The 19,209-nt window shown below is 37.7% G+C and overlaps 1 protein-coding gene and 1 pseudogene across 3 annotated transcripts in view; both read right to left on the minus strand.

Annotated features, from left to right (window-relative positions):
• The window catches only part of OPHN1 (oligophrenin 1), a 307,777-nt gene that overhangs the window by 247,319 nt on the left and 41,249 nt on the right, over positions 1-19,209 (minus strand). The window lies entirely within an intron of this gene.
• Positions 14,171-15,025, minus strand: LOC311615469 (acidic leucine-rich nuclear phosphoprotein 32 family member E-like; annotated as a pseudogene). The gene has a single exon. The product of its transcript is annotated as an acidic leucine-rich nuclear phosphoprotein 32 family member E-like (transcript).

Consider the following 19,209-nt stretch of genomic DNA (forward strand, 5'->3'; position numbering starts at 1 on the left):
ACTGTCCCAGGATTGAGCCTAAACAGGCAGTCGGACATCCCTTGAGGGTCCCAGATTGGAAAGGGTGTGGGCTGGGCTGAGGGACGAATTTCGTGCACCGGGCCTCTACAGAGAGAGAGAGAGAGAGAGAGAGAGAGAGAGAGAGAGAGAGGGAAAATATAATTTTATTTTTTAAAGAAAACCAGTCATGTTGGATTTGGGTACACCCATATGACCTCATTTACCTTAAATGCCACTTGTAAGGCCCTATCTCTAAATAGAGTTACAACATGAAGTACTACCCTGTTTCCCCGAAAATAAGACAGTGACTTATATTAATTTTTTCTCCCAAAGTTGTGCTAGGTCTTATTTTTAGGGGATGTCTTATCTTTCGCGCTAGTTCTTATTTTCGGAGGATGTCTTATTTTGGGGGAAACACGGTAGTACTGGGGGTTAAGACTTCAACATATTAATTTTAAGGGATGCAATTCAGCCAATAACAGCCAAGATTATGAGGGCAAGAGATAATCAGTGGAGACATACAATATACCATCTAAAGTCCATAGGAAAATCTAGCGTGAGAATCTTTGGAAAATTACGACATTCAAAAGCAGCCAAATATATGGGAGAAATTTAGAAAGACATGAACAAGCCAAGGAAAGATACATGCTCAGAAAAGAACCTTTTACCTCAGGCTATTTCCTAGGCTCAGAGACTAACTAAATGGTGGAGTATCCCAGCAAGCACAGAGCCAAACTGAAAAGACTAGAAAAAGAGGCTGGTTTGTCTGTTTTTTTGTTTTGGTTTTTGTTTTGTTTTGTTTTGTTTTTAATGTACTTTTTGTTTGCTTGTTTCTTTGTTTCATCTATCTATAATTCAAGAAAATATCTGTCAAAGCATGAGCTGAAAAGAGCTAAAAGAACACTTTTCAGTGATCACAAATGATAAGACACAGTAATTGTGAAAACAGTTTGCAAATGTCTCAAAATAAATGGAATACAACAGCATTTAAAAATCAAACTATAGAAATGGGAGAATCTAATCTGATTTCCTGGGTTGCTAGATTATAATAGTCAAATGCCCAATTTTCAACAGGAATTAAAATCACAAAGCATAGCAAAAACCGGTTTGGCTCAGTGGTAGAGCGTCAGTCTGCGGACTGAAAAGTCCCAGGTTCAATGCTGGTTAAGGGCATGTACATTGGTTGTGGGTACATCCCCAGTAGGGGGTGTGCAGAAGGCAGCTGGTCGATGTCTCTCTCTCATCGATGTTTCTAGCTCTCTATCGCTCTCTCTTCCTCTCTGTGAATAAATCAATAAAATATATTTTTAAAAAATAAATAAATAAATAAATAAATAAATAAAATAAAAGAAGAAATACCTCAAATAAATAATCTAACTTTGCACATTAAGGAACCAGAGAGGGAAAAGAAACCTAATCCCAGATGAAGTAAATGAAGAACAGGAAAACAATATAGAAAATTAACAAGATAAAAATTTGATTCATTAAAAAAAATTAACAAAATTAACAAACCTTTAGCTAGACTGAATGAGAAAAAATAAAGAAGACTCAAATTACTATTCAAATCAGAAATGAAAGCAAGAACATTACTAGCAATTTTACAGAAATAAAAAGGATTATGAGAGAATATTATGAATACTATGAAGTTAAATCACTTAAATGAAAAGGGGAAATTCCTAGAAATATACTATCTAAGCTGAACCATAAAGAAACAGAAAATCTGAATAGATGAATACAAGTAAGGAGATTGAGTCAGTAACCAAAAGCCTCCCAATAAAGCAGAGCTTGATGAAATGGTTTCACTACTAAATTTTACCAAACATTGAAATAATTAACACCAGTCCTCAAGAGTGGGGAATACTTCCTAACTAACTGTATGAAGCAAACAGTACTCAGATACCAAAGCCAGAAAAAAACAAAACAAAAAAAAAACAGAGTATAAGAAAGCAAAACTGCCGAAACCGGTTTGGCTCAGTGGTAGAGCATCAGTCTGTGGACTGAAAGGTCCCAGGTTCGATTCCGGTCAAGGGCATGTACATTGGTTGTGGGCACATCCCTGGAAGGGGGTGTGCAAGAGGCAGCTGGTCGATGTTTCTCTCTCATCGACGTTTCTAGCTCTCTATCTCTCTCCCTTCCTCTCTGTAAAAAATCAATAAAACATATTAAAAAAAAAAAGAAAGCAAAACTATAGACAAATATCCTTTATAGATAGCAATGCAAAAACCCCCAAGAAAATAATAACAGACTGAATCCAGAATCATATTAAAAGGATCAAATTACCTATTTGCAATTTGTCCCCAGAATGTAAAAGTGGTTCAATATACAAAAATCAATCAAATGTAATACATTATACTAATAGAATTAATGGCGGTATCTCATGATATCTTAATTGATGAAAATATTTTGATAAAATTTACACTTTTTCATGATAAAAGAAAAAAACAATAAATTTGGACTAGAAGACAGCTTCCTGAATGTGATAAAGACCATATATTAAAAACCCATAATATAAATCTAAAATCTTGCCCCATCGGTGGGGCTCAGTGGTTGAGCATCAACCTATGAACCAGGAGCTCATGGTTCAGTTCCCAGTCAGGGCACATGCCCAAGTTGCAGGCTCTATCCCCAGTGTGGGGCATGAAGGAGGCAGCTGACCAATGATTCTCTCTCATCACTGATGTTTTTATCTTTCTCTCCCTCTCCCTTCTACTCTTAAGTCAATAAAAATATGTATATTTTTAAAAAGGGTCTTATATCAAAATGGAAAGAATAAAACAAGGATTCTCACTTTTGCCACTTCTATATAATATACCTTTCAAAATTCTACACAAAAAAATGAAGCAAGAAAAATAAATTCAAATTGGAAAGAAAAAAGTAAAATGATATCTGTTCTCAAATGACATGATTGTGTGTGTAGAAAATACTAAATATTAACAAACATATTATTAGAGCTAATAAACACAGCAAAGTCAGAGGATTCTAAATCAACACACACACACACAAAAAAAAACCCAGTTGATTTCTATACACAAATAATGAAAAATTTAAAAAGTAGATGATGAAAACAATTCATAATACAATGTTATTATGAAAATGCATTCATAATAACATTAAAAAGAATAAATACTTCAGAATAAATTTAACCAAAGAGGCAAAAGACATGAACACAAAAAACTACAAAATATTAATTAAAGAAATTTTTTTAAAAATTGGAAAAACATCGTGTTCATGAATTGAAAGACTTAATTCTAAGATGACAATATTACCTAAAGTGACCTACAGTTGGTTAGGCATTGTGCTATGCACCAAAAGGTTAGAGGTTTGATTCATTCTAAGGGTACGTGTCTGGGTTGTAAGCTCAATCTAGAGTAAGGGGAATGCAGGGGGCAGCCAATCAATGTTATGCTCTCACATCAATCTCTCTCTCTCTGTTTCACTCTCTCTCTCTCTCTCTCTCACACACACAGAAAACACACACACACAGAAAACACACACACACACACACACACTAAAATATTTAGAAAATAAGGGAGAACCAAGATGGAGGCCTAGGTAAGCACCTAAGCTGCTGCCTCGCACAACAATTTCAAAACAACTAAAAGACAGAACGGACGTCATCCAAAACCACAGGAAAGCTGGCAGAGTGAGAAATCTACAACTAGAAAGAAGGAGAGAGGCTCACGGATAGGATTAAGAGCCGCAAAGCGCTGAGGTAGGAAGACGCTCCTGCACAGACAGGAAGGGCGGAAGAATGCCTGGCTGGAGGAAGGGAAAGGAAGTCCCCGATTGCACTTAACCCTTTCTGATTGCACTGAACCCCAACCCCAGCTGAAACCCCATGGACCCAGGCTCATACAGGTGAAGTCCTGACTGCAGAGAAAGGCACCTGGAGACTCAGAGACTGGGAGACTGGGGGAGCCAGGAGCCACAGGAGACAGGGTATACAGTCGCGTGAGAGTGAGTGCGTACACAGAGGTCTGACCACAGAGGCTGTGGTGGCCTCTCCATAGCGGAAGGAGTCAGAAGTTCCAGACTGCAGAGACACAACCCAATTCCGGGTGAGCCCCTGGGGCACCCATGCTCTTGCACGGGGAATCTGGATGGTCAGGCAGAAACTCAGGGCAGCCACGGAAGGCAGAGGTCTGAGGCTCACGCACAAGGGCAGGGCTAAAGAGAAGCCAAAACTGTCAGCTCAGCCCTGAGACTCCGCCCCATCCAAGCTGAGCAACAGAGACTTTTGCAATTTTGCAAGTCTAATCCTATAAGACTGTCTCCGATACAGAAGGTATCCCAAAGTAGACAGAGCTGATACATCTCATTGGCCTGGAGGTCAATTCCTCCCAGTGATACCAACAACAATCAAGACTTAACTACAACAAGGCTGAACATGCAGTACACAAAGGGGAGCACCAAGAGTGTCTACCTCAGGTAGGACACCAAACACACAAAGCGATCCTACCAACTCTGGGAAGCAGCAAAAATGCCAAGACAAGGAAATAGATCTCAAACGAAAGAGATGGAGGAGAACAAAAGACTGGATATAAAGTTCAAAACCATGGTTATAAGGTTTTTTTCAAGAATTTGCTAGGAAAGGCCAATAAATTTAATGAGACCCAACTAGAAATTAAACATAAACTGACTGAAATAAAAAATATTATACAGAGATCCAACAGCAGACTGGAGGAACACAAGAATCAAGCCAAATATTTAGAATACAAAGAGCCAAAGGACACTCCTCTGGAGAAGCAAGAAGAAAAGAGAATCCAGAAAGTTGAGGATAGTGTAAGGAGACTCTGGGACAACTTCAAGTCTACCAACATTAGAATTATTGGGGTGCCAGAAGAAGAGAGAGTGCAAGATACTTAAAACATACTCGAGGAAATAATGACAGAAAACTTCCCCCACCTGGTGAAAGAAATAGACTTACAAGTACAGGAAGCACACAGAACCCCCAAACAAGAGTAATCCAAAGAGGACCACAGCAAGATACATCATAATTAAAATGCCAAAGGCAAAGGACAAAGAGAATTTTACAAGCAGCAAGAGAAAAGCAGTTGGTTACCTATAAGGGACTACCCATAGGACTATCAGCTGATTTCTCAACAGAAACTATGCAGGCCAGAAGGGAGTGGCAAGAAATATTCAAAATGATGAATAGCGAGAACCTACAACCAAGATTACTGTATCCAGCAAAGTTATTCAGAATGGAAGGTCAGATAAAGAGCTTCACAGATAAGAGAAAGCTAAAGGAGTTCATCACCACCAAACTAGTATTATATGAAATGCTGAAAGGTATTCTTTAAGAAGAGGAAGAAGAAGAAAAAAGATTTAAAAAATCATGATCAACAAATACATATCTATCAACAAGGAAATCTAAAAATCAAGTGAATTAAAAATCTGAGGAACAGAATAAACTGGTAAATATAATAGAATCAGGAGCAAAGAAAAGGAGTGGATTGATAATTATCGGGGGGAAAGGGTGTGGGGGTACAGGAAGAGACTGGATTAAAATTCACACCTATGGATGAGGACAATGGCGGGGGTGAGGAAGCACAGAGGGTGGGGAGGGAACTGGGTGGAAGGGAGCTATGTGGGGGGGGGGGAGAAAAAGTTGTAATAATCTGAGCAATAAAGATTTATTTTAAAAAATATAAAAATAAATAAATAAAAGTTGGAAAAAAATTAGAAAATAATAAGATAGATTTAAGATAATTCCTACCAAAATCTCAATGATGTTTAATAAAGAAATAGAAAATTCTGTTCTAAAAAAAAAGAATAGGAATCTCAGGGCAACATGAATAGCCAAAACAATCCTAAAAAGGAAGAAAAAAGTTGTCCAACTAATATTTCCTGATTTCAAAACTTGCTACAAAGTAACAGTAATCAAAATTGTGTGGTATTGGAAAAAGAACAGACATTTAGACAAATGTAACAGAATACAGAACCAATAAATGAACCCTACACAGATGGTCAATTGATTTTCAAAAAGGGTGCTAAGACTACTAAACGTGGAAAGGTCTCTTCAACAAATGGTTCTAAGAAAACTATATATCCACAGGTAGAAAAATGAGGTTGGATCCATAATTTAGGCTATATAAAAAATTAACTTAAAATGGAATAAACACCCAGCCCCAACAGACAGAGCCACAAGCTGTGGATTCCTGATATCTCTAAATATGATACTCAGGTCCATTCAGAAACAGTGTCTGATGCTGTCCTGCACTGGTGATTGGGAGTCATTGCGGATCAACCTAATTCAGCACCAACCCAAATAGGTAGTCAAAATGGAGAGACCATCTCCAAATGAAAGAATAAGAGAATTCTCCAGAAGAGTTAAATGAAATGGAGATAGGCATTGTCAGAATAATGAGTTCAGAATAATGATGTTAAAGATGCTCAACAGCATGAGAAAAGATATAGTAACTAAGAAGAATGAGGGGGGGGGCAATGTTAAAATATGTACACAGATAATAATTTAATAATAAAAAAATAAAAAATAAAAAAATAAAAAAGAAGAATGACATAGCATTAACAATGGGAGGAATACACAGAAAATTACGGGAAACTGAGGATCAGATTAGTGAATTAGATGACAAATTAGAAAAAATTCCTCAATCGGAGAACCAAAAAGTAAAACCTATTAAAAAAAACAAACAAACAAACAAACAAAAAACAGGAGGACAGTTTAAGGGAACTGTGGGGGCAATATGAAACAACAATATATGCATCAAAGGAATTTAAGGAGAAGGAAGTGAGCAAGGGGTAGAGAACCTGTTTGAAGAAATAATGACACCTAACCTGGTAAAGAAAAAAGTCACACAAGTTCAAGAGGCATAGAGAGTCTCAAGCAAGAAGAACCCCAAAGAGGCCCATGTCCATACACATCATAATTGAAATGCCAAAAATTAAAGACAAAAAGAGAAACTTAAACACAGCAAGAGAAAAGTAATTAGTTACCATAAATGAGCTTTTATAAGGCTGTCAGCTGATTCCTCAACAGAAACTCAATAGGCCAGGAGAGAATGACATGAAGTATTCAAGATGAGAAACAAGGATCTAAAACCAATATTACTATTTCCAGCAAGACTATCATTCAAAATAGATGATGAAATAAAGAACTTCCCAAATAAAATAAAAAATGGTGGTAGAATAGACAGACGGGTCCCGAGCCTTGTTCTGGAGGAGAAAGAAGAAACAGCTGAGGTAGCACAGGGAGTATTTGTTAGAGAGTTAATGGACAGCTAAATTCAAGAAGAAGGTAAGGGATTGCTGGATGGGGTTTCCCTGACCGGGCAGCCCTTACTGCATCTGATTTCCCTCTCAGAGCGACCGGCTCAGATGTGGAAACATCGCCATCTTGAAGGGGAAAGTGGATCTTATCGGAAGCTTGAAAATTTGCAACTGTGGCAACCACCATACAGCTGTGAGCTCCAAAACACCGATCCACAACTGGCACAAACCCAGGGTTTCAGAGGAGGTCAACACTCCACCACCAAAAGGTCAGATTTTACCTGGGATAAGGTGAGGTCTCTGGTCCCCGTGGGAGAGAAAAACGTGTGCACAGAGGGAGCTGGAGGACCGGGGAAGGTCTGTGCCTAGAAAAGTCTGTGGCTGTTGGGGTTGGCATAATCCATGAATGTGAAAAGGGGTTCTCAGAGCTGCTAACAAAAGGGATCTCAAAAAAACAAAGAAAAAAAACAAAAAACCTAAGGATCTTGAAAGTGTGCCAGCTGCTTGGACCCAAGAGGGGAGAAGGAATCACAGCCTTGCCTGCAGCCCCTTTGTTCGCACACTTGTGCTTTTTCCTCTTCAAATCCTTGCTTCTGATTACTAAGCCCAATACATATAGGATCACCCTGGGAGACTGCAGGGGAAAGTTGTTTTTCTGGAACCTGGGGATCACAGCTGGAAGTGAATTTTGGAGAGCAGGCTCTGAGGCAGTCCACTCCCACAAACCCATGGTATTGAGTGCCACAGGGAAAGAAGGCTAGAGAGGCCACATAGACCTGAAAGTCAATCCAGAAACACTACCACCCAGTGGCTAAATCACAAATTGGCTCTTGTGTAATCAAAAATAAAGGAATACAAGAAATTAAGACACTGACTGCTTAAAAATCAGGATTGGCTTACAACAATAAGGAGCAGTAAAACGCAGGGATCTGCAACACTGTCCTGACTGGGAAACAGGCCGGCCAAACAAAACAACAGAGGAAGTGAATGATCTTCACTACTGTACATTTTATTTTTTTACTTTTTTTCATACTTTTTAATTTTTATTTTCTTCATCTTTTACTTAAGAAACTATTTTTTTTCTTTCCTGGTTGATTTTACCTTTTTAATTATTACATTTTTATTTTCAATCAATATTATTACTACTACTATTTTACTTTCTTTTAAGTCTCATTTTATTTTCACTTTATTTTACTTTGGAATTAGTGTTCTACATTCTATTTTCATCTTTCCTTTTGCATCGTTTTACTCTATCTCAACTATACCTTTATGCCATCACTCTCTTCCTAAACTTTCCCTTTTTGATGACCTGTTTTTCTTTTCTTTCTTTCTTTTTTAAATATATTTTATTGATTTTGTACAGAGAGGAAGGGGGAGAGATAGAGTTAGAAACATTGATGAGAGTCATCGATCAGCCGCCTCTTGCACACCCCTACTGGGGATATGCCCGCAACCAAGGTACATGCCCTTGACCGGAATCAAACCCGGGACCCTTCAGTCCCCAAGCCGATGCTCTATCCATTGAGCCAAACCGGTTTCGGCTGATGACCTGTTTTTCTTACCCTCTTCCTCCTTTATATTTTCCCTATCCTTTCTGTTTACACCCTGTTAAATTTATTTTCTTTTATAGCCTAAGATTTTGATCATAACCAGACATCCAGAGAAGACAGACAGAGGGGAGACAAAGAAACAGCCTGCATATGAAAAAAAAAGCAGGCGTCACCAGAACGTGATGCTAAGTGAAATAAGCCAGTCAATGAAAGAAAAGTACCACATAATCTCACTCATTTATGAATAATAAAGAACGTTATAAACAGATGAACAAAAAGATAGATACAGAGGCAGTAAAGCATCAAACAGACTGTCAAATTACAGTAGGAAGGCTAGGGAGATGTGGGGGAGATAGATCAATAGAAGGACTTGTATGCATGCATGTAAGCATAACCAATGGACGCAAAACACTGGTTATGTAGTTCTTTCTCTCCTGCGTTGGTTTAAAGAACTATGGAACTCTTATAAGAAACAGAGAGGAAATCTTTATGGCATTAGATTTGAAAATTATTTCTTAGATATATGATCAAAATAAACTGTACTTCAAATTTTTTAATTTTGTGTATCAAATGACACTTTCACAATGATGAAATCTAGCCCACAGAATAGGAAAAAATATCTGCTAATCATATATCTGATGGGATTAGTATCCAGGAGAGTTAAGGTAACTCCCACAACTCAACAGACCCTTCCTTTGCATGACTTTGTATATTTCATTCCATTCCTTTCTGGCCTAATGAGTTTCTGTTGAGAAATCAGTTGCTAGTCTGATGGGGAATCCTTTGTACATAACTTTATGTCTCTCTCTGGCTGCTTTTAAGATTATTACTTAGTGGTTGATATCTGCAAATTTACCGTATTTTCTGGCATATAAGATGACTTTTGAAACGAAAAAAAAAGCCTGCTCAGATTGGCCAGAGTCAGAGAGGCGGTCTATTAAAAAAAGAACTGGTGTTGCCTCGGAAGTGGGGGGTAGTCTTACACAGCGAATATGGGCCTAAACCTATGTTTTAACTGTAAAATTAGGGCGGTCGTCTTATATGCCGGAAAATACGGTAATTATAATGTGCCTTGACATTGGTCTTTTGGGGTTCATTTTGCTCGGGACTCTGTGAGCTTCTTGGATTTGTGTGGGGTTTTCCTTTTCTATCTTGGGGAAGTTTTCTGTAATTATTTCTTCAAATAGGTTTTCTATTTTTTGCTCAGTTTCCTCTCCTTCTGGAACCCTTATAGTACAGATGTTGTTTCGTTTCGTGTTGTCCCACAGTTCCCTTAGGCTCTCCTATTTTTTAATTCTTTTTTCTAGAAGCTGCTCTAATTGGGTATTTTTTTCCTACCTTGTCTTCTAGCTCACTGAAAGAAGAAGAGCAATGAGAAAATAAAAAGAGTGTCAGAATGAAATAGGAAAAAGGAATTTAAAAAGTAAGAGAGAAAAGAAAGAGACTAAGGAAAAAAAGTGGAATAAAAAATATATATGGGGAGAAAACTCCACTAGAACAGCTATTAATCCTAGCAAATGCCTGGATTAGAGATTAGATATATAAGTAGGGTGAAATTTTAACAGAGTGTAAACAGAAAGGATAGGGAAAATCAAAACAGGAAGAGAGTAAGAGAAACAGGTCATCAAAAAGGGAAAGTTTAGGAAGAGAGTGATGGCATAAAGGTAGAGTTGAGAAAGAGTAAAACGATGCAAAAGGAAAGATAAAAACAGAATGTAGAACACTAATCCCAAAGTAAAATAAATTGAAAATAAAATGACCCTGGGGGTTGAGGGCATGTATGGGGGGCAGGCATTGGAAGATATGTACACATATAATACCTTAATAAAAACATAAAACAAAAAGGCTAAAGGAATTTGTCACCACCAAGGAGCACTGCAAAAAATATAAAGGGAGCCAAAACCGGTTTGGCTCAGCGGTAGAGCATTGGTCTGTGGACTGAAAGGTCCCAGGTTCGATTCTGGCCAAGGGCATGTACATTGGTTGCGGGCACATCCCCGGTAGGGGGTGTGCAAGAGGCAGCTGGTCGATGTTTCTCTGTCATCGATGTTTCTAGCTCTCTATCTCTCTCCCTTCCTCTCTGTAAGAAAATCAATAAAATATATTTTTTAAATATATATATATATAAAGGAATGAGAAGAAGGGAGAGAGAGAGTTGGTTTAAAGGCACAAAATACAAGACAACCAGGTACAAAACACAAGACACTGAACAGAAATGTATTCATACTATTGATAACCCTCAATAAAGGTGACCACCTGAGAAAATTATGAAATAGGAGAGAAAGAAGAAGAGCAATGAGAAAATAAAAAGAGTGTCAGAATGAAATAGGGAAAAGGAATAAAAAAAGTAAGAGAGAAAAGAAAGAGACGAAGGAGGAAAAGTGGAACAAAATATATATATGGGGTGAAATTTTTTTAAATTAACTATAAGTATTATTTAATTAGGGGAGAATGGGGGGTAAATAGTAAAGTGAAACTAAAATACCAATCAACGCCCTAACCGGTTTGGCTCAGTGGATAGAGCATTGGCCCACAAACTGAAGAATCCCAGGTTCCATTCTGATCAAGGGCTTGTACCTTGATTGTGGGCTCAATCCCCAGTAGGGGGCGAGCAGGAGACCAATGATCAGTGTTTCTTACCTATGTTTCTGACTCTATCCCTCTCCCTTACTATTAAAAAAAAATCAATAAAAATATATTTTAAAAATAAAATAAAATACCAGTCAACAATGAAATAGAATTCAGGAGAAGGTAGTTAAATTTTAAGTATTCTAAGGACATTGTCTTGTTATGAAATATTTAAGTGTACCAATAAATGAGAACTGGCCAGTGTGGCTCAGTAAGTTGTGGCATCGTCCAGCACATCAAAATGTGGCAGGTTCAATTCCCAGTCAGAGCACATACCCAAATTATGGGTTCAATCCCTGGTCAGGGCATGTACAAGAGGCAACCAATCAATATCTTTCTCCCTCTCTTTTTCTCTCCCTCGTCAATTTTTTTTTAAATAAAAAAAACCAATGTCATTAGTGAAAACCATAACAAAACAAGTTATAATACAACAGAAGGTAGGAAATGAGAAAAAATATATACATACATATCAATGAGAAAAAAAAATAACATAGCAGAAATAAATCTAACTATATAAAAAGTACAATAAATGTAAACAAATAATGAAAGAAATAAAAGGAAACATTGGTTTTCCTTGAAGAATAGAAAGTTGTATAGGAAGCACAACTAAAACATAAACACTCAGAATGGCTGAATATAATATAATGGAAAATAAATATACTAAGGAAATGCTAACTAAAAAAGATTTAAAAAGCAATATAAATATCAGACAAAAAAGCAAATAAAATCATTAACAAAAGAACTTATATGCATTATACATAGCCCTTGGACAAAGATGATAGTACAGTGAAGGCCTGGGGTGGGATAGGGGACAGATGGAAGAGGACAAAGGGGGAGGAAATAGGGGATATCTGCAATACTGTAACAATTTTAAAAACCACTGGAATGGCTAAAAGCTTATTTTAATAATAGGTACAATACACCAAGAATATATCTTAAATCTGTATGTATCTAATAGATTGTCCTCAAGTATTGATAGATATACAGAATTAAAAGAAATGACAAATTCATAATCATGAGAGAATTTAATAGCACTGATAAAGAAGAAAAAAAATTGTCAATATGAGTATAAAAAGTTGATCATAAAGACAAGCAATATCTAATTTTTTACAATCTACAGCCCTGTGCCCAACATTCTGGTATTGTGTGTGTGTGTCTGTTTTGTTAATCCCCACTCAAGGATATTTTCCCATTGATTTATACATAGAGTGGAGGGGGAGAGACAGAGATAGAGAAACATTGATATGAGAGAGACACATCAATTTATTTCTTCTCATATGGGGATTGAGCTTGCAACCATGGTAGCTGCCCTTGACCAGAACTGGACCCTGGATGGACCCTTCAGTCCACAGGCCGATGTTCTCTCCACTGAGCCAAACTGGCTAGGGCCCAACATTCTGTTATTTAGTGCATTTGTAACATTAACAAAAACTAACTACATGACAGACTGCAGAGAAGTTTAAATATCACCATGCAAATTGTCTTATGAAACCATAAAGCAACAAATTCAGAAAGCAATAATAAAGATAGCCAAAACACAAAGCATAATTGGACCTGAAAGATTCACCACTAAATAATTCATAAGTTAAAGAAAAATTCATTTTAAAAATTGAAAATACAATGAATGACAAAAACACAACATATCAAAAGTTATATATGCAGCTAAAGTGGTTCTTACGTGACATTTGTACCTTAAATGGATATATTAGAAAACCTCTAAAAAAATAACCAACTTATTTTATTTCATATTCCAGCTTATTGTGATTTCAGTTAATTCATAAATAACTTTAAAAACTTATGAATGAAATGTACCATATTATGCCTGTGTAAAAAGCCATCATGTTTTAATTATGGGCTAAAATGAATAATAGGTAAACTTGTATTAGAAAAATTAAGATTCTAAATAAACTGTTAGGAAATTTCACAATGTCAATGAAAATTTGTCTCTACATATGATCATTAACAGACAAGTAAATGTTATATGGAATGATAAGGCAAAAATAGTAAAACCACACTTTTCCTATAAAAAGTGGCACGTTACCTTTTGTAGGAATAGCTATTATACATGTAGAAAAAAGATGTGACCACTCTATTACACACCCAGTAATTTAGGGAATCTGGTATTAGAATGATCTAATCATCTTATCCTCCATCATCCTCAGCATCTGGTTTCAGTTTTTCTCCTCAAATACCTTCTTCTTCTATTCTAAATGATAGTTTTGCTGGGTACATAGTCTTGGTTGTATTTTCTTGCTTTCCATCACCTTGAATATTTCTTGCCACTCCCTTCTGACCTGCAAAGTTTCTATTGAGAAATCAGCTGAGAGAAATCTGTCTGTAACTAACTGCTTTTCTCTTGCTGCTTTTAAGATTCTCTATTTGTCTTTAACCTTTGGCATTTTAATTATGATGTATCTTGGTGGGGAGCTCTTTGGGTTCATCTTGTTTGGGACTTTCTGAGCTTCCTGGACATGTAAATTTATTTCTTTCACCAGGTGGAGAAACTTTTCTATCATTTTTTCAAACAGGTTTTCCATTTCTTACTCCCTCTTTTCTCCTTCCGGCATCCCATGATATGAATGCTGGCATGCTTGAAGCTGTCCCAGAGGCTCCTTACACTTTCTTCATATTTTTTATTCTTTTTCTTTCTTTTTGCTCTTCTGATTGGGTGTTTTTTGCTTCCTCGTATTCCAAATCACTGATTTGATTCTTGGTGTCCTCTACTCTACTTTTCATTCTCTGTAAGGTTTTTTTTTTTCATTTCATTTAGTATAGCCTTCATTTCTGATTGTACCTATTTTATGTCCATTAAGTTTCTTGAAGTTCTCATGAAGTTCCTTGAAGTTCTCATTAAGTTCCTTGATTATCTTTAAAACCATTGTTTTGAACTCTGTATCTGGTAGTTTGCTTACTTCCATTTCATTTAGTTCCACTTCTTCTTCTTCTTGACATTCTTCTCCTTCTTTCCCTTCAACAAAGTCCTCATCATCTTCTCCATCCTGAATTTCTTCTGTCATTAAATATGAGAGGTCCACTTCCTCTTCTCCTTCTCCCAATTCTGAGCCTGCTTTTATCTTCATCCTTATCCTCATTTTCTTGCTCCTCCTCTTCCTCATATCCTTCAGGTGGACCAGCTTCAGCTTCCCTTTCATCATCTTCATCTCCATCCTCATTCTGAATTGGTGCTTCTTTATCCTCCTGATCAGATGCATCTAAGTAGGTGATTTGCTGCAGCAGTGTTTTTTCACAGTTAAACAAGTCAAGACTTTACAAATTTTTAAGATTTTGAAAAGCTTCTAGGGCACTGAGATCTTTGAATTTGTTTCTAATCAGATTGAGGTAGGTAAGATTAGGACATTTCTCTGCCAGGACTTCCAATCCTCCAAAAATACTATTGTTACTAAGTTCCAACATTCTAAGTTACTTAAGTTGGGAAGCCAGGCCAGTGAACTTAGTTCCACATTAATCATACTCAGAAAATCTACTTTTTAAAAACTATCATCCAAGCCCTCAATTTCCCCATTGACACAATAGCAATTATCAAGGACTAACTGTGCCACCTCCTCTGGGATTCTGTTCCGTAACTCCAAATTAACCCTCATCTTCATCTCCATGTCCTCCTCCTACTATCCTGCTACTACTCTCCTCTGTTACCATGTCCTGCCTTTCCCACTATCCCAACCCTCAAACTGTAAGAGATTTGTAAATGAATGTAAAGAAATGCAAATATAAATGCCCACCACCAGCCAATAGGTGTGGGGGAAGAAAAAAGAGAATAGCAAATGGAGTCCAGGGAGTTGGGACTCTAAATTGGCTGCCAACACCTTCTTCTCCACACTCTCTCTCTCACACACACATATATACACACTCTCCATTCCTCAACAAAATTCTTAAGATATAACAATATCAAATGTGAATAATGGTGTGGATAAATGAAGAATCTAATATATTTGTTGGTGGGAACCTAAATAGGCATAACCATTTATAAATGCAATCTGGAAAGATCTGATAATTTTATAAAAATGTTCATTACCTGAGAAACTCTTGCACATATCCCAAGAAGGCATATATGAGGATGTTCATTGGCATATTGCCAGCAATAATGAAAAATTAGAAACAGCCTCTATGCCCATTGATAAGGAAATTAATAGATAAGTATGTTGCAAATGGACAAGGATACACACCCAATTCACTCAGGATTGTGATTGCATCTCTTGAGGAATGAAGAGAGGGGTAAAAGCAGACTTCACTATCTCTAATGTTTTATTTAGAGAAAGAAAGCAATGAAGTAAACAACAAAAGGTTCATCTGGGGGAGGGTGTTGGTACAAGAATATTTATTACCAGGTGTACCATTTAATAATGCAGATTTTTTTAATAGATGGAGTTACACATATGTTGAAATATATGTGATTTGATATGTATGCTATTTTGTTGTATTGACAACAAGCTTCAAAGCTTCATATGTCAAATTTTCTGAAGGTATTAACATCATAGATATTTTCATTCTTAAAAATGTCAAATTTCATTTGACATTTAAGAGCATTTGCGGGAAATTTTTAATTTTTTAAAATTTTGTTTAAGGTATTACAAATAGTAGTACATATGTCTGTTTTTTCCCACTGATCTCCCCCCAACCTCCCCTAGTCCCCAGCACTTGCCCTCGTCCCCCCTCTCCCCAGTGTCTTGAGTCTATTGGTTCTGCTTATACGCATGCATACAAGTCCTTTGGTTGATCTCTTAACCTCCCCCCCGCAAACCTCCCCTACCTTCCCGCTGTAGTTTGACAGTCTGTTCGAAGTTCAATGCTTCTTTGCCTGTCTGTTTTTGTTCAACAGTTTGTAATGCTCTTTATTATTCATAAACTAAAAGGGCAGTTGGACATCCCTCTCACAATCCAGGACTGCTGGCACCCAACTGCTCACCTGCTTGCCTTCCTGATTGCCCCTAACTGCTTCTGCCTGCCAGCCTGATCACCCCCTAACCATTCCCATGCCAGCCTGATCGATGTCTAACTGTTCCTTTGACAGCCTGTTTACTCCCAGCTTTCCCTTCATGCCTGGTCACCCCTAACTGCCCTCCCCTGCAGGCCTGGTCCCCCCAACTGCTCTCCCCTGCAGGCCTGGGTCCCACCCAACTTCCCTTATCTTCAGGCCAGGTCACCCCCAACTTCCCTCCTCTGCCAGCCTGGTTACCCCTAACTGCCCTCCTCTGCAGGCTTGATCGCTCCCAAATGCCCTCCCTTACAGGCCTGGTCTTTCCCAATTGCCCTCCCCTGCTGGCCTGATTGCCCACAACTTCCCTCCCTTACAGGCCTGGTGCCTCCCAACTGCCCTCCCCTGATGGCCATCTTGTGGTGGCCATCTTGTGTCCACATGCGGGCAGGATCTTTGACCACATGGGGGCAGCCATCTTGTGTGTTGGAGTGATGGTCAATCTGCATATTACTCTTTTATTAGATAGGATAAATGAGATCATGTGGTATTTATCTTTCACTGACTGGCTTATTTCACTTAGCATGATGCTCTCCAGATCCATCCATGCTGTGACAAATAGTAAGAATCCCTTCTTTTTTACAGCAGCGAAGTATTCCATTGTGTAGATGTACCAATTTTCTAATCCATTTGTCTGCTGATGGGAATTTAGGAAGTTTTATTTTTTTTTTAATATATCTTATTGATTTTTCACAGAGAGGAAGAGAGGGATAGAGAGTTAGAAACATCAATAAGAGAGAATCATTGATTAGCTGCCTCTTGCACACCTCCTATTGGGGATGTGCCCGCAACCGAGGTACATGCCCTTGACCGGAATCAAACCTGGGACCTTTCAGTCCGCAGGCCGATGCTCTATCCACTGAGCCAAACCAGTTTTGGCAGAATTTAGGAAGTTTTAATTCATTACTTTATTTTGAAGAAAAATGCTTCTGAATGTTATCATATACTTTGGGAAGTTATGGTGAACATGCTCCATCTCACGATACTTGTGAACGCTGGTTTAAATGCTTTAAAAGTAGCCAAAACTGGTTTGGCTCAGTCGATAGAGCATCCATCTGGAGACTGAAAGGTCCCAGGTTCGATTCCGGTCAAGGGCATGTACCTTGGTTGTGGGCACATCCCCAGTAGGGGATGTGCAAGAGGCAGCTGATCGATGATTCTCTCTCATCAATGTTTCTAACTCTCTATCCCTCTCTCTTCCTCTCTGTAAAAAATCAATAAAAAAATATATTTAAATGCTTTAAAAGTGATGATTTCGATGTGAAAGACAAAGAAAGTCCAGGTCAACGGAAAAAGTTTGAAGACCAACAGCATTATTGGATGAAGATGTGTGTCAAACTCAAAAACAACTTGGAGAAAGATTAAACATTGCTCACCAATCAATTTCCAATCATTTACAAGCAATGGGAAAGATCTTAAAGGAAGGGAAATGGGTACCACAGCAACTGAACGAAAGACAAATGGAAAACCTAAAAGTCATCAGTAATATGTTGCTTCAACTAAATGAAAGAAAGTCTTTTTTTGCATTGAATTGTGACTGGTGATGAAAAGTTGATTTATTTTGAGAATCCCAAATGCACAAAATCACGTGTTGATCCAGGTCAACCATCAACATCAACTGCAAGGCCAAATCGCTTCAGAAAGAAGACAATGCTCTGCATTTAGTGGGATCAGGAAGGTGTGGTGTATTATGTGCTTCTAAAACCAGGTGAAACCATTAACACTAATTGCTACCAAAAACAAATAATTAATTTGAACCACTCTTAGATCGTAAAACCAGAATAGGTCAGAAGACACGGCAAAGTAATTTTGCTTCATGATACCACACCATCACACACTTCAAAACCAGTTAAAGACATGTTAAAAGATCTTGCCTGGGAAGTATTAACCTACCCGCCATATTCACCAGACCTTGCTCATTCAGATTACCACTTGTTCAGATGGATGGCACATGCACTTTCTGAACAGCACTTCAAAATGTACGAAGAAGTGAAAAATTGGGTCTCTGAATGGTCTGCTTCAAAACAAAAGTTCTATTGGGAAGGTATCCAAAAATTCGCCGAAAGATGGGGGAATGTGTAGCTAGCGATGGACATTACTTTGAATAAAGCACTTTTGATGTTTCTCTTAAAATTATCGTGTTTTCTTTTATTACAAAATCCGCATTATTAACTGGTACACCTGGTACATGACCATCTGTACTTTTAATTTTGCATTAATAATAAATAATTGGCTTTGCCCTGTATCTCATATCCTCTTTCCAACCACAGATTTTTTTTCACCAAGTTTCCTACATTTTTAGGAGCAATTGGTAGTTCAGTACTCAGTAGCAGCTGTAGTTAAGGACACAGAGATAAAGCCAAAAAAAAGTGAAAACCTGGCACCCAAATAGGTGCCTGGTGTTGCCAGTGCTTTTTTGCTTGCTGTGACTTTTGGAAGTAGTATTGAATTCTACCTTTGTGGCCATTTCTTAAATTATCACCAATAAGATAACAGGTTAGGCAAAGGTTATGTTAGGGTCAGAAATAGAACATTGGGGACTAGCTATAGTTATAAGAAATATTAATCATGCTCTGTTAAATGTGATGTTTTTGTTTGGATTAAAGAAAACACATTTTAACCTGGCTGGGAATTGTAAACCCCAGGAACCTGGGAGTCTATTCTCATCTGAGAACTGCCTATTATTATAGAAAAATTATCAACCTTGATGCCCAAGCAATGGAGACCCCCAGCTCACACTACCTGTAATCTGTGACCATTATACCCATTTTTATTTCTTTGACCTAGTTCCCAATGCCTGTAATACCC

The sequence above is a fragment of the Pipistrellus hanaki genome (genome assembly GCF_964339955.1).
Source record: "Pipistrellus hanaki genome assembly, chromosome: X".
Lineage (NCBI taxonomy): Eukaryota > Metazoa > Chordata > Mammalia > Chiroptera > Vespertilionidae > Pipistrellus > Pipistrellus hanaki.